The following is a 15,014-nucleotide window of genomic DNA, read 5'->3' as shown; positions in this document are numbered from 1 at the left end:
AAAGATAATAATAAGGTATTGTAGTACAGTGGTAGGTACTCTCGCATGTCACACAGTTCACTAGTGTTTGAATCTCACTAAGTGCAAATAATAATTCGAGATTTGTTATTTTAGGGAAGTTGCGCGCATCCGGCTGAGCAAATTGTCACCTAAGCGCATTCGATATTTAATGGAGCGCTTCCTGTATTAAATGACTTCGATATTATATGGAGCGTTTCCAGTATTAAATGACTTCGGTATTTAAATTAGGACCCATTATTGATTAAATGGAAAAGAAACATATCACAAATTTGGAATGGGTAGTCTGACACAACAGTAGAGAGAGACCTAAAGAAAACTGCAACATAGCAAGATTATTCAAATCCTCTACAATGAACGTTCCTATTACAAAAGGCTCCATTAATGAATTATTGGCTCGGGTATCTTCAAAAGCAAATTTGTATGTTATACGACCGTTGTTGTGCCTTGGATATAAAAGAAGATTAGAGGAAAAACAAAAGCAAACGGGTGGAGATCTGGGAACTCTTGCTAATTAAAAACTCTCTCTCTACAAATATATATTCAAACTTTTGCCTTAGAATTTTCCGTGAGAGACAATTCATACAAAGCATTGTATTAATCCTTACAGCTGTGTGATTGTTTGTAAGTTGAATAAATAGTATTTATTCAATAAGTGTTGTGTACTAGAAGTTTGGAAACATGAAGTGTCTGAGTCTTGGTTGTCCGACTGGGTTTGTATAAGCGTTGTATTCAAACCAAAGTCTTCTAGTGAATATTCTTCCTAAGGTTGAGAAGAATATCCTTCTCGAGGTCGAGAAGAGGGTTGACGTAGGAAAGTTTACTCTAAACATCCATAAACAACCCTTGTGTCTTGTGTTGTTTACTTTCTAAATCTTCAATCTTATTCACCTGTTGCTTCAAGTCTAAACAAACTTTTCCGCACTTGAACTCCGTTCAAGAGTTTGTGATGACTTGTTAAGAATAGAAATCGATATTAACTTCTAACAAAGTTAATATCAATAGAAGTGTGTAAGCGTTCAACATAGTAAGACCCCAGTCTTTATTGTTGTACCCGATCCTAACAAATTCAATTATAACATTTATTACCTTTAATTAGTAGTCCAATGGTCCTAAACAAAGATGGGGTTGGATCGTAAATAATTGTACAAATATTTATTAGGGGGGTGTGTACCTGTTGTTGGTATTTAGTTTTAACAAAACTTGAAAATATTAGAGGAAAATGTTAGAATTTAAAAATAAATTCCAAACAGGGCCTTATCCGAAATATTGGTTTATGAAATATCCCGAAAATATAAAAATATCATTTTCAAACATTTTGGGATTATTTGAAATTGGATTTGGGTTCTAAAATTAAAAAAAAAATTATTTTGGATTTTGAAAAGTGGAACCAAACAGGCCTTAGGACTGGAGTCCTAGGGTTTGGGTTCAATCTGGCCAATTTAGGCTCGGTCAAGACTAGGGTGGTTTGGACCATGGCTCGGGTCATATGGGTCAAGGGACTAAGAGAGCTAAATCTTGGGATCGTGAGGCTCGATCCCAAACTCAGGCGGCTTAGTCATAGACCTAGGAGGCTTATTCCATGGTCAAGACTATTGGTCTAGGTGCTCGGTCCTAGGGTTTGGTAGTTATCAGTCCTATGTCTAGGGTTATGGTTAGTTTTACCGGTCCTAGGTCTAGGAGTCTCGATCTTAATCATCGGTCCTAGGCTAGAGGTTCTCGGTCCTAGTCCACGGTCTTAGGCTAAAGGCTCTTGGTCCTAGGTTAAAATAAGGCTCGGTCCTAGGTAAGAAAAATAGGTCCTACGCTAGGGGGAGGACTCGGTCATAAGTTAAAAAACTTGGTCGGGCTCCATGGTCCTACGCTAAAGCCATCGGTCTTGGGGCTCGGTCCTTCCTCAAGAACACCGGTCTTAGGTCAAAAATTTTGTCCTGGGATTTTCGGTCCCATGTCAACTTTCTCGGTTGGGTTCCTTGGTCGAACTCCTCGCTCGCCGGCTAAGATCCTCGGTCGGATGCAGAACCGAGGTGTTCTTGATTTGGTTAAAAAAATTAGGTTCTTTAAATTTTGATTCAGATCATAAAATAATGATCTATAAGGCACAGTTGGTTCATATGATTATGAAGAACAAAAGGCCTAACATAAATTACGATTTCGATTTCAAGATCTTACAAAGATCAATTTCAAAATACCATATCTATATCAAATTTTGGGATTTTTCAAATTAGGCCATTTCAATGTCTGATTTTTATTTCATTAACTTTAAAATGATGAATATAGTTGAACTTAACCTAATCAAGAACATCATTCAAACATCAAAAGAGTTTTTAAAGATTGAATTAAAATAAAAAAAATTTCAAAAACACAATTTGATCGAACATGATCAAAATGATGAAACAGTTGTTTAGAAATTATTCTAATATGTTAACAAACATATATAACAACTAATTGAATTAATAAATTCAGATTAAACTCAAGAACACAAGATTTCAAAAATTCAAAAAGGAAAACACTAATGAGAGAAAAGATTTGGAGATTTTCAGTGAGAATTTTCTGGCGATGAAATCATGAATTTCTTTCCCTAAATACGCGCACATTCTCATATTCAATCATGAATCATGTCGGAATCAAGATCGTCGGTACGTTCGACACAATCGACACGACAAGTACGTTTGGCACATCGGAGAAAAATCATATAAAGTTTGAATAAGGTTGTTTCAAGATTTTTGTTCTGACTTTAACTCCTATTATAAAGTCTTATTGGAATATGGGTAAAAAAACAACAAGGCCAAAGAAGTGCATGACTTTATTCTTAAAGGAGTCAAGGAAAAGAATTCTGAAATTCAAGTAGAGGATAACAAAGATAAGAACTTTGAAGTTCTGAAAAAGAACTCTTTCTATCATATTAGCATAGGTTCGTACAAAGAAATATTACACATTAGGAATAAGCAAGCCTCATCATATTCTTCAGTTCAATCTTCTTGCATCGTAAGAGGAAGGGGGAGAAGGCCTTATAACGTAACAAGTTTATGTAGAAATAAACACCCTAATTGGGGTAGTTAGGATCTCTTTTTGATTGTATTCTTTTCGTTTGTAATCTCTTTTGTTTATTTTTTCGAATTCTATTAATTAGTTTCTTTAGGGATTTTAATTATCATCCTTTAATCATAGTTAAGGTTTGTCTAGTTTTAATTATTGACGTTCCCACTTTTGGAATTTTTAATGAAATGGTATTAACCATTTTCCAAAAAAAATAAATTGACTGTGTAAGTCAAAGATAGCATTGTGGATACACTAACCAAATTATTGAATAGAGAGTTAGTTTGAAAGTCTTTTAAGACATGAGCCTACTATAAATTAGTATGAAGGAAAACTCAGCCTATACAGACTAGAGATCCCAAGAACTAGGTTCAATTGGACAACCTAATTTTACTGACTTGGAAGATTATTATTGAGGATTAATCCTATAATATATATATATATATTTTAACGAGGATAAGCATATCGATTTTAGTTGTCTTTGTGAGTAAAAAAATCAACTATGTAAGGGAGAAGTGGGGTCACTTTGAAAGAATTGCACAACTCAATTTTAGACCTTCTCATAGAACCAAGCGCGTGTTCTATAACCAAATTGGACATAGACATGAGAGCTTCACATGTATCGGTAATAATTCTATGTGAAAATGTGTAATCATTTACACAAAAAAAAAAACAAAATAGTTCAAAAATATCGAGTCTACTAATCAGCTAGTAAAGTTATATGCTTTCATAAGGGAATGTTCAAAAGGTTACACATACCTATCCTATTTAGGATCCAACTGTTAAACATTTTACTGGGTTAATCTTTCAATTTTCATTAATGTGAGAGATTGTTGAAATTTTAAACTAATTCATAAATTTCATTAATGAATGAAAATGAGATATTTGGTAGATAAAATTAAATAAAATTCACACAAAATTCAAATGTGAATTAAAGTGAAATTTGATCTAAATAAATAATGAATTTGTTATAATGAATTTGTTAATTGTTTAAGTAACAATTAATGGTTAAATACAATACGTAACTATATATTTGTTAATTGTTTATATAACGACTAGATATTGTTTAAACAATTATTTATATTGATTAGATGGTTTATTATTTCAACAATATATAGTCATTATATCTATGGATGAGCAAATGGTTAAATACAATATGTTTTACTCGATCTGCATTAAGTCCAAATTATATTTATCCAATTTGTAATCGAAACATTTATATTAATTTATACTGATGGGATTGTGCATGTTTTGGATAATCCAATTTAACATTTTTTAAACTAATTATTTAATTTTTAATTTATTTTACTATCTAATTTTTATGTTTAATTAACTTAATTATAAAAAAAAATAGTATTAAATATTCAGTGTTATAATTAATTTTGTTTATTTTTATCAAATCTCGTTATTATCAAATATTTTAATTAATTAATTAAAAATTGTTATTAAAAATTTTTAATTTGAAAAAGTAATAAAATAAAATAAAAACTATTGACAAGTGATGCAGAAATAAATAAAAATTATATTATATTTATGTGAAATATAATTTAATTTAGAGAAAATAAATTGAAAAATATATTTTTATGTGGATAGCTTGGATAATTTGAATAATCATATTTCACTTTGAATTTAATTCAATCCGAACTTAATTCAATATGATATTAATCCAATTCAAAATATTCAATCTGAATTAGTATTTCGAATTAGATTGGATTGAATTTTAGATAAATTCGTCAAATACACACCCCTACTTCTATCTAATTCTTATATTATAAAAATCATCATATCATCTTATAACTTCTCAATCTAGAATTTTAAAAGTTCTTGGATCCTTATCTTTATGAGGGTTCTTCGAGTTCTTGAATCAACTATCTCTATTGAAACTCAGTGATTGGATTCAAGTATCTTTTTCATGTTTGATGATTAGTGATTCAAGTGTAAAATCACTACTAGATTCGTTGTACTCTGAGAAACACTTAATTGCGATAAGTTTCAAGACAAACGGGTGACAATGAAAATGTTGTAAGGGAAATGTGTCTAACACATGCCTCGAATTAACAATGTATTCTTGTGATTTCGTTCTTTTTATATTGTATTTAATTAATTTTTTGTAAAATTAATTAATATATATATATATATATATTTAGTTTTGAAGACAAGAATACTAACCATAAGCCAAAATATCTACTTGCATGGTCGATTCTGGTATTGCAACATTTTATTATTCCCCATAACTCCCATCCAAAAAAAATTCAAAACTCATTTTTTCGAGTTACTACTGCTATACTTGTGGTGGTCTTTCTTGTGATTATTGGATTTGAATACAGTGTATTTATTCAAGTAGAATTGATAGCACATGTTGTTTATCAAAAATTTTAAAGTACAATAATTTGTATGATTGGAGGTTCGGATTGTAAAGAATTTGTGTTGAATGTCTAATTATAGAATGGAAATTTTAATATTTTAAGTTTTATAACCCTTTAGGTGAAAAAAACATTGTTTAATACATTTACATGAATTATTGAAAGATTTCAATCCTTTGCATTGTCTTCCATTTACTTCCAGTTGTTATTGATTGTCTTTTAGACTCTACTTCTATCAAAATAGTTTTGCCTTCTTTCAACATTTGGTAATAAAATATATATTTTCTTAAATTAATTTTAAAATTTAATTACCCTCCTTGGTACTTTAGTGGCAAGATGGTTTGACTAAGGGGAACATTGATGACCATTTGAGTGTCTTAAGAAAAAGATGAGGATCATGTTTTTTTGGTCAAATATCTTTTATTTTAATTCTATGCACTGATTTAGTCTTACCTGAGGTGATACATGCAATAATATTTGTATAAATATATATATATATATATATATATATTTTATCTATGTAACTAAACTAATTCGCTTTTATAATTCACAAATTTTAGGTGTTTTTGATTTAAGAAAATAAAAGATTTTAGTCTACATATAATTATTAAGATTGTTTACTCAATAATATTTACAAAGTCTTGAGCAGGGTGAAATATTCACACATTCAGTAAAGTTGAATAAAATGATAACCAAAATTTGAAAGAAAATATTTAGTCTCTCTTTCATTAACAAGTTTTTCATTCCACTTGGAGATAAATGCATAAAGCTGACTCATTTAGGGCATAGGATGATTCATTGTTAGTTTATATGGATTAATAACAGGAATAAATTATAAGTGAGACAACATATATGAAAATGTTAAATAAAAATTTGATTTGTGGTTCTATTATTTGAAGTTCAAAATATCAGATTTATATATATAATTAATAATAAAAAAAAACCTAACTCAATCATAATTTTTATTTCTATTTTACAATTTAAGATCGATACCAAAAATATAAGATTATATATATCAAAATGACATAATTTGAAATAATTTATAAAGAAAAATATTAATTATATGTTCTCGCATAAAAATATTGTAAGTTATTGTAGAACTTTTTTTCCAGTTCTTCTAGTCCATGTTATATTTTTTAATTTTTTTTAATATTTCTCTTTTCATCCGTTTTTTAAAATTAAATAACACATACAACACATGTTTATTTATTAATTTAGTTATTTATGTCATATTTTCTTTAATGTTTTTTTTAATTTTTTCTATTTTTTGAACTATTTTTTAACATCTTTTAATTTCAATTTCGTTTGATCTTTTAGATTTTAGACTTTTCTTGTCTTCTAAAAGAGTTTTGATACATTTTAACTTTACGAAGTTAACTATTCTTAGTCAAAGTCTTTTCATTTTGTATCTTATGATTTTTAATTTTTTTTTTTTATCAATTTATATTTAATATCTTATGATTTTTTTTAAGATATCTTGACAATATATTTATTAATATTTAAATTGTGATTATAAAAAAAGACTATTCTAAAATTAAATTTATGTATAAGCACCAAAGATTTCTTTATTTAGAATATTATTTTTTTTTTTCGAATACATAATTATTTATAATAATAATTGATGCAATTTTGCAATTAAAGAGCAGAAATTAGGGTCTAACAGTTTTTATGGCAAAAGCATTGAAGCGCAACACAATCTCCGCCCAATGCATGACCTTCTTCGAAACAGTTACTTCTGCAATGGGATTTGAAGAACGACCAACATGCGAATTCGAAAGTGGAACTAGGAATTATACAATACGACATTACTTGATCGCTCTCTGTAAAAATAAGTAGGCATTAGTATTTCCTTGTGACTTGTTAATTATATGATCACATATCAATTGAATATTATTAGAGATACAATAAATAAACTTACGAATAATGAGGAAAGTCAACAGCAAAACAAAACTGAAGATCAATTTGTTCATAGTGATTTATAATGATAGTGTATATGTTCTTATAAGAATGAGAAGATCTAAGAATGAGACTATTTAAACATAAAATAAAATGAGTAAATAAGTAAATTATATATTTTTTAAATATTGTTTCAATCTTCACTAGATTTCTTATTTGGAAGGAAAATCTTTTATTAAATTATTATAATACAATTTTATTATTCATAAGTGGTTTTTAATAGACTAAATATTTCGTTTCTCATTTAGAATGCTTAAATTTGTTCTAAATTTGAAATGAATTTATAAACCAGCAAGAGCTCAAATATTTTTTTGATAAAAAATTTATAAGTTATTAATATATATGATAAAATAAAAAGTAATTATTTAAAATATATAGTGTTTTAGTAATTTGATTAAGAAATTAAATAATTTGATAAATAAAAGAATAGATGAAATGGTGTTTGAGTATGTTTAATGAACCGAATAAAGCTCATTCATAATCTCCACTAAACTTAAGATCTTATAAAATATAATAATATTATTATTATTTAAACAAAATGTTTTAATATTTTTAATGAAATCAAAGTAATTTGTTATGTTTAAAAACAACTTTGAAGAGTTTAAGTTAATTTGAGTCTCTTAAAGATAAAGTAATTTTTCTTAATATGTTTCAAATATCTATATATAGATATGGATGTTTAGCGATTCAGTTTCAGATTATTCGATTTTCTCAATTCGGGTTCTTTGAATTTTTATTTTTTTTAAAATAAATTTGAAAACCGAATCGAATATTAAAATTCAAATTCGATTTATTTCGAATTCAGTAAATTCGAATTCGGTCGATATTCGATTCAGACCAAATATTGAACACACCTACAAAATTGTACTCTTTATTATAATAATTGCATATTCACTTTTTTTATCTTCATTGTCAACAAATTTTAGAGATTAAAGTCTTTTAAATTTGAAAAGGCTAGTAACTTAACTAATTTAATATAATAAAATATATAATTATTTAATTATATCTAATAAAATATATAATTAAAATTAATAATAAAAAATTAATTCGATTTTCGGTTTATTTTCGAGTTAAAACTCCAAGTCGAAAATCAAATAAATTATTAATAAATTTCGAATTCGGTTTCTACCGAATATTTGATTCATACCAAACATTTGTTTGAACAATTTTTTTATTTATATATATAATAGAATAGTGTGAGAAGATTTGCAGATAAAATATTAGATTTAGTCAAGTTTTTGAAAAATACAAATCTTACTACATTTGAATATTGTGTTAGTTTGACAATTATTTAAATATCTAAATATATATATCCAATAATAATATTATAACATATTTTAAATTAATTTTAAATAATTAATGAAATAAAATTAAGTACAACTGTATTAATATAATAACAATTTCAAACCAATTTTCTAATTAAACAAAAACGTCAAATTAAGTTTATAAATTTATAAATTTTCTTTATTAATTAATATAAAGGTGCAAATCAGATTGGTTTATTGAATGAAATAGATTATATATCCGGCTAGACAAAATCGGTTATACTCCATTAAAATAATACATTTGCACCTACATCAGGTAAATAAATTTACACTTAATTTCTTATCTAAAATGTAAATAGATGAAAAAAAAATGTTTGGAATAATTTTTAAATTTCTTAAGCATATCAATTCATCCTCTTTGAAAGTATTTCATTTCATTGTACATACTATGTATATATAGTATTTAAATATTCATTTTTTTATTTAAATAATTAAAAGTATATAGTATTTAGCTGATCTAATTTAATGAAAATAGATAGAAAGTTCAACCAAAATATAAGCAAACAGTGATTGCTATAATATTTTGCTAATAACATAAAATATTCTAAATAAAAATTGTATTATAGAATGAATAACATATATATAAAGTGAGAGTAAAAAAATTATCAAAAATTTTAATATAACTAAAATTTTATAATATCAAATATCAAAAATATCAATTTTCAGAAAGATCAGTGCAATACAAAAATTGTACCGTCTAAATTTTTAGATTTTGATATTTCAAAAATATATATATATATATATATATATATACCAAGAGATTGAAATAATATTTATAAATTAAAAATATAAATTATTTATAATTAAATAAATAATAAAATTTAAATTTTATTTTCTAAATTACATTTAAACACTTATTTTTTACATTATTTTCTCTTATTTTCTTATTCTATCTCTACACTTTTTCTTGTTTAGTTTCAATCAAAATTATATTATTAAAAGTTTTGGTATAATAAAAATATCTTATTATAAAATACAAAAATTTAAAAAATTTAAATATCAGAAAAATGGGTACGGAATGATATCAATTTTTAGATTTTCTATATTTCAATATATATATATATATATATATATATATATATAATAAAATATTGATATAATATTTATAAATTAAAAATATAAATTACTTATAATTAAATAAATAAATCTTAAATTTTATATTTCAATTAGATTTAAACCCTTATTTTCCACTTCATTCTTACTTATTTTCTATTCACTCACTGTACTTTCAGACTTTCTTGTGATTATTTGTTTAGTCTGTGTCTTTTGTGGTAAAAACTGTCTACTTCTCAACGAATATCCCCATCGCTGAATCGGAATATTACATTATTAAAATATTTAGTTTAAAAAAAATGACACTCAATTCTATCTCGTTCACTTTCTCATTTCGTCTTCCGTTGTTTTGGTCGTAAAATTGATGTTGGATGATTTTTTAGCAAAATAAATTTATAAAGTATTAATATATAATAATAAAATAAAAAATAATTATTTTAATTATATAATATTTTAATATTTTTCTTAAAAAATTAAATAATTTAATAAAGAAAAAAATTAGTAAAATAATGTTTGATTAGGTTAAATTATTTAAATAATGAACTGAATAAATTTATATACAATCTTTACTCACCTTAACATATTATAAAACATAATTTAAACAAAATTTTTAATATTTTTAATGAAATCAAAGTAATTTGTTGTTTAAAAACATTTAGATTGATAATTAGATTTGGTCAGGATTTTGAAAAAGTAAATCTTTTTACATCTGATGGGTGGAATATTTTTTTTTTTTATTAAAATGAGTCGGTAAATTAAATTTTACACTTAATTTCATATCTATAATGTAGATAGATGAGAATTTTTTAAAACAATTTTGAACCTTATCAATTCATTTTCTTTAGAAGTATTTCATTTCAGTGTAGGTTCTATTTTTATTATATATATATATATATATATATATATTGTATTTAAATATTCATTTTATTTATTTAAATAATTAATATCTACATTACCCAGCTCATCAAACAAACTCTTAATGAAAATAGAAAGAAAGCAATTCAACCCAAATATAAGCAACTAGTGATTGCTATAATATTTTGCTTATGTAAAATTTTACTTTTAAATATAATATATATTGGGATAAAGAATTTGGATGGATTATGATGTGAGAACAATTTGATTGACCCAAAAAATAAAATAACTCCTTTATTTCCTCTCTTTTTCTCACACTTTTACAATTAAGACATCTCCTTTCATATTTCTTTTTTTAAAATTAATTTCTTTATCCCTCAGTATGATAGAAAAATTAATTAAGTTAATTTTTGGAACCGGCCACACGAACTAAACAGGTATTGATCTTCATGTGCAGGTACAGATCAAAACCGTATAAACCGGTTGGCGTATCAAAACCGGTTGCTACTATACTTCAAAGAAACAAATCTCAAGTGATCAAGTCAAAGATCAGATGAACCGGTTTTCACTTTCTCAAGCGACCGGTTAGCCAAGACAGAAACTTACACACCAACCGGATCATACTGCACAAGACACAAAAACCGGAAGGTTCAGAACAAAAGTCAGAAGATTCAAACTTCAAGAGTGACGTACCATGACGGAAGAAACGTGTCTTGAAAGAATAAAAGAAGATCGGATCCGATCAGAAGCATGCGAGGAAAGCAATGATGCTTTATTTATCCGAAGTTGACAACCGGAGGTACATGCCCAACACGTGTCCAAATCTGAAAACCGGCTTCGTCATCTTCTGCTCAGAGCTGTCTGCATGACTGCCAAGTGTTAAGGAAAATGAAGCGTGCAAGCAACCTTTCTGCAGCAGGCGTGATGATGATCGACCAATCCGCAGGAGAGAGGAGAAAGTAACCGTTGGAGACTTTCAGCTATAAAAGGAACATCAAACATCTTCATTCAATACAGCAACAAGTTACGAAAACAGAAGTAGTTGAAAGTTGTAAAAGCATTAAATTCTAGAGAGATAAAGTCATATATTCCAAAACCGGTGTGTCTAAAACCGGAAGCTTTTTGTGTGTGTTGTTGTGTTGAGTTGTTGTATTACATTAAATAGTGAGTTTGGTGTAACCGGCGAGTAGCGAAGTTGGGCTCGACCGGAGGTATTGTTGTAACTCTAAAGAGTTAGTGGAGATCATTCTCATAACCTGAGAAGAAGGGGTGGCGTAGGAGGGTTTGCTCCGAACATCCATAAACAAATCCTTGTCTCGTGTTATTTCCTTTGCTTTTATTATTCAGCCTAACCTCAAACTAATCATACTCCTAAAACCGGTCACTCACTTCCATAAAACCGATTCCTCCTAAAACATCATCTAAAGTCGCAAACGTTGCTTCAACCTGAAACAGACATTTCCGCACTTGAACCCGGTTCAAGAGTCTGTGACAGTTTGTGCAGTGCTGAGAACGGTTATAGTCTCTAACCGGACTATCACCAAAGTAGTGTGTGTTGTGTAAGCGGCCACCCTTCCTGAAACCGGAAACACCCCCGGTCCTCCAAGGGCGTCCCCGATCCTAACAAGTGGTATCAGAGCGAGGTTCTTAGCACTCAAGCAACCGAAGAAGATGGGAAGCATGACCCACAGCGACAAGCCGCCAATGCTAAACAGCGAAGCGTTTAGCAGTTGGAAGAAACAGATGTATCTACATCTGATTACGTTAGATGATGAGATGAGCCGAGTCCTGAAAGAGGGACCGATCAAGATCAACAAGGAGGAAAACCAATGGACGAGTGAAGATCGAAGACGGAGCAACCTGGACAACCATTGCATGAGGCACATCTATAAGGCTATAGATAATAACACTTTGAATAAAATATCAGAGTGTGAAAATGCAAAGGAAGCCTGGGAAACGATCATTCAGATCCACGAGGGAAATGAAAGAACCAAGGAGAACAAAATCTTGGTGGCTACACAAAAATATGAAAATATACGGATGAAACCGGGAGAAAATATGAAGGAATTTAGCAACCGGTTCACAAGTGTAGTCAACGAGCTTCAAACACTCGGAAAGAAATATGACAACCGAGAAGTGATCATCAAAGCCCTAAGATCCTTGTCAAGCACGTGGGATATCAAGACCATGGTGATGAGGGAATCAAACACCCTTGGGCAGATGAAATTGCATGATGTGTTCGAGGACTTGAAAGCCTACGAGTTCGAGATCAAGTCTCGGATCGAAGATGAAGCATCCACATCAACCGCAACTAGAGCTTTGGTTACATCGGTGGAACCGGCGGCTCAAGTATCAACCGCACCGGCTCCAGTCAAAAACACCGATCAAATTACCGAAGATGTGATGGCGATGCTAGCTCAGAAATTCTGGAAATTCATGAAGAAGAGCCAACCACCATCTAATAATGACTTTAATTATAACTATGTAGATAAATCAAACAAGAGATGTTATAACTGTGATGGTTTTGGACATTTCAGGTCAGAGTGTAGAAAACCAAGAAGAGACGATAGAAAACCGGAAGGAAATTATCAAGGAAATAATTATCAAGGGAATAACTATCAAGGCAACCGGTATCAGGGAAACAACTACCAATGGAACAACTATCGGGGAAACAACAACAACCAACGAAACGACTACCGAAGAAACGATGATCAACATGCTGATGAAGGAAAGGAGATTCAAAAGGCGCTCATTGCATCTGATGGTGGAAGCGAGTGGGCATACTCAGACAATGAAGATGGTGAAGAGAAAGTGACCTGCTTCATGGCAAACGACGAAGAGGTATTTGATTTTTCTTCTGATGAGTTTACTAAAGAAGATCTAGTTTCTGCACTCAACCAAATGGTTGCTGAGTTCAGAAACATATCTGCTTACGTACCAAATTCAATAGAACCTAAAACCGAACGAATAAATAAATATGATAACACATGTGAAATCGAAATGTATGAACCGGATGAACTATTCTCCGATAATGAGAAGACAGTTCAACCGGTAACCGAAACCGATGAACGAGCAATGTACGTCACGGCTGCGTGGGAGAGATCGCGTCAATCAGTGAAACAAATGTGTAACTACAAAAGACACCCGAAGTGTAGGTATGGTATCGGTTATGAACCAAATAAACAAAATGAAACAAAACAACCTAACGGGATGAAACTCACGAAAAATAATCTTCCATTTATAAAATTTGTCAAAAGTTCACAAACCGAAAATGACCTAAAACCGGAAGAAACGCTTAAATATGTAAGTCCTAACGAATCTGAAAAATGGCTTCATCCTGAGAGAATGAAAGTCTACCGGAAACCAAGTAAATCTAATAAAACCCGACATCAAAGAAGTCCGTCACCACATAAGGCATTCTTGAGCAACAGCCAAGAAGTTAAGCCAAACATTATCAAAACAGAAACCGGGAAAGTGATCCGACTCATTCAAGTCTGGATCCCAAAGGGACTAATCAACCATGGACCCAACTGAATGTGGGTACCAAAAAGGTGTAAATAATTGTTTGTTACAGGTCAGGAGAAGCAACCGGCTAAAAAACTCAGAATGGTACCTGGACAGTGGATGCTCAAGGCATATGACCAGAAACAAGGAGCTACTAACCGACATCAAGTTCGAAACCGGAGCAGTCATCACATTCGGGGATAACTCAAAAGGTAAAACCGTGGGCAAGGGTAAGATTGTCCATGGTGAATTATCCATAAGTAATGTATTATTGGTAGAAAAACTAAGCTTTAACCTGTTAAGCATAAGCCAAATGTGTGATGTGGGCTACAAAGTCGAATTTCATAAAAACTCATACTTAGTTAAAAACCAAGACAACGATGTTCTTCTAACCGGTAACCGGATAGGAAACATTTACAAAGTTGATTGGAAAACTGATTTCGAAAAACCTGTGTGTATGATAGCCGGAAATGATCCAAACTGGCTTTGGCATAAACGGTTAAATCATTTGAATTTCAAAACGATTAACTTCATTTGTTCCAAGGAACTAGTTCACGGTTTTCCAAAAGTTAAGTTTTCGAAAGACAAAGTATGTGCTGCATGTCAAATGGGTAAACAAGTGAAATCATCTTTCAAAAATAAAGGAAATTATCAATCTGAAAGATGTTTGGAACTCTTGCATATGGATCTGTTTGGTCCGGTTAAAGTAACTAGCTTAGGAGGCATGCACTATACTATGGTAGTTATTGATGACTATTCCAAATTTACGTGGGTTACTTTTCTAGCTTCTAAAAATCAAGCAACTCCAAACCTGATTAAACTAATTTTGAGAATACAAAATGAAAAATCTATTCGAGTGAATAAAATCAGAAGTGATAGAGGAACTGAGTTTATAAATAGT

Source organism: Impatiens glandulifera, chromosome 2, assembly GCF_907164915.1.
Source record: "Impatiens glandulifera chromosome 2, dImpGla2.1, whole genome shotgun sequence".
In the NCBI taxonomy this organism is placed as follows: domain Eukaryota; kingdom Viridiplantae; phylum Streptophyta; class Magnoliopsida; order Ericales; family Balsaminaceae; genus Impatiens; species Impatiens glandulifera.
This window is presented reverse-complemented; position numbering follows the sequence as displayed.